This window comes from Nuphar pumila, chromosome 6, assembly GCF_984573655.1.
Source record: "Nuphar pumila chromosome 6, dmNupPumi1.hap1.1, whole genome shotgun sequence".
Classification (NCBI taxonomy): Eukaryota; Viridiplantae; Streptophyta; class Magnoliopsida; order Nymphaeales; family Nymphaeaceae; genus Nuphar; species Nuphar pumila.
The window spans coordinates 12,716,293-12,719,314 of NC_143254.1; positions in this window are offsets into that span (position 1 = coordinate 12,716,293).

A 3,022-nucleotide genomic window follows, 5' to 3' on the forward strand; every position below is an offset into this window, starting at 1 on the left:
GAGATGGGGAAGAGAGCGGCCGGCGGTGCCCTTCTAATAGCGAGAGATAAGAAGGTTAGGTAAGGGGGAAAAGGATAATTTTCAAATATCTACCAAACTCTTATTTAAATTTTTAAATGCCCATCGTAGTTTCTACAATTTGCTTATTACCCCTAAACCTTGTTTGACCATCAGATGGGTCCATTTTCTTTACCACCTTTAATTTAATCTTTAATGTAATTTGTGCCGCTGGGTTATCCCACGGTGGTATTTAAAAAAAAAAAAACTGAAGAAAGAAACTTCCCAGTGATAAAGTCATGCTGGTTGATGCCTCTTGAGTAATTAATAAATGAGGTGGGTGCCCATGCACCAATAGTGGCTTGACTATACACTAGGTGGGTGCGCATGTACCAAGTGGGATTTAATTTTTTCAATAATTGATGTAGTCACGTTGTGGATCACGGTAGGGCACCCCTTACCGTAAAAAGTTATGGGTCCCTTTCATTGGACATCAAATGATAGATGACACAGTCTGTGAGTTGTGGGGCCCAAAAGCAAATGAAGGGTACTGACTCAAAGTGTACCATGTGACACGTGATCCTTCCTTACAAGTAAAGCTGTGGAGCTGAACAAAAGAGGGAGGGCCACTCATTTTCAAAATTTATATGGGATACAGCCTGTCTGTCAGCTCATATTAATTACTCACTCAAAAATTGAAAGGCATCGAACAAAGTCTATTGGGAAACATCTTTCTCAGGAATCAGTGCGGTTTTTAATTTTTCGTAGACCCATCCGAGCCATAAGATATACCCATCCAGACACCAGATCCCGTGCAATTACATTGCACATTTTCTAAGGCACCCTACACGATTTTTGTATACATATATATAATAAAACTAATTTTTTTATAATTTTTTTTTTATGTCTGAGTTTAAGATTGGGTTTTAGTAACCGGACAAAACCTAGCCTGAACTGGGTTGTTAGTTATTTTAGGGATGACAGTGAACCGGGGGGGGGGTGTCTCATTTTGACAGGGGCTCTTAAAATCCATCTAGATTGTCAAAGTTTCATTCTGGGAAATCTACAGGGCTATCACCTTCTTTGGCTAGATCTTCTCCCTCTCAATTCCACATTGATAAGGCTCACCCCTGGCTTCGGTAGATAGTTAATATGTTACCGCCAGCAGTTGAGCACGACGATCCTCTACTCTAGCTTTACTTGAAGCCCAGAAGCTTCGGAATGAATATAGAGCCCACTCGCATCACTCGCCATCGTAAACGATACTTGCTGCTTTCCGTTCCATGGATTTCACGTGTTTGACTTTGCTTGTAGCAAACAGGTATCGTCCACTTTGACGAAACATGTCAATGACGAGTTTTTCAAGTGGAACCGTCATAACTTGACTCCACAGGGCAATATAATCCTTACGCAAGGGCAAACCAATCCAAGTTTCGGGCAGAAAGATGTGTTTCATGCGTAGATGATTATCATAAGAGATTCCTCACACAAGGCACATCTTGCGCCCATGGGCCGCTATAATTATCCAAGAAGACACTCATTTCATGAATGATTGTTTCGGAGGCTAGAAAGAGAACATATAAACGAACTGAAAGGGATTGGGGTAGATAGGAGGCATCGGCCTATCCAACGACTTCTCGATGAGCCCAACTGCTAGTCGTCGTGGCGAGGCTCGACCAGATGTATTCAACATGGTCAATTTACAAGGAATCCACACCTAGATCATGTGTTTTCAATGAAAAAAAATGATATTTAGAGCCTCAAAATTCTACAAAAAAAATTGGGCCATTGATTTGTTGAACCTCATTAAAACCAAACTGTGTGTCCAAATGGAACTGTAACACCCCATTTGTTTTTAATGAAAATTCTAACAAAATTTTTTTTTTTTAAACATTTAACTAGATAAATGAGGAGCTACTAAGAACTTCAATCTTATTTCATCATAACAAAGTTTATTACATCAAGTTCAAATATCCAGAAACATTAAACAGAAAAGTAGTAGTGCCATGATCGCCTGACGATGCCGCCGCACTCACTCTGATTGTGCATTTATGTCTTCACCTGAAAGCAGTAAACCATAAAGGAATCAGATTACCACTGTCTGAGTAAGTGATACAATCCAAAATACATATGTGCAGTGACATGTGAACAAGTATGTATGAGTTATGATTTAACCGAAATTTAGTATTTATGTAACCATGCTTTTCTTTTTAAGTCCATCATGTCTAATGTGGTTGCTGAGTGTGAACTTCTATGATTTCAACTTCCCACGTCTTGTTCTACTAGACCCCTATCGGTCTCATTAGTTATCACCACTTTTATTGGTTTGAATCTTCAGTTCATACTTACCCTGTGGGTACGCACAGGCATTCGACATCGTAGCGGACCAAGATTATACGGGGGTTCATATGACCCGTATAACTAGCCGTACGGATATCCAAAAGAGGCACGGTGCTCGACCGAGAGAGATCCCCAATTGGCAAGAACTAGCATTGGATGCACCCATAACTCTTCTGCAGAAGACTCGGACCCACCACCTAGGACTCACTGGTGGTCCTGGTCCCCTAACTCCGAGGACTAGGGACCGGGTGAGACGCCTCGCTCTCACAATACAAGTATGTCCCACGGAGTGTGTACCACCTACCCTCTCTAAGGTGGACCATGGGTCCGGTAACATACACTGCGATCCAGTGTACCCAGAGCCCGAGAATCCAGTAACATACACCGCCATGGTGTACCCAGACACCCAATGAGATACCAGTAACATATACCCCTTTATTTTTTAGTATACCCAGTTCTCACCTTAATTGTCTTCCTTTAGTTTCTCCTTCATTATATGCCCGGCTAACCCCACGAAGACTTATTTTGCCAGGTAGTTCACCCGATTCACCTGTCTCACTTGACATGTACCTAAATTTTCGATTTATCCCACCCACGAGCCATGCGCGATTGCCTCTTTCGGGTGAGCGAGCACTTTGTCCTCTTTCATAGTCAATAATCATGAAGACCCATAACCACAAATACA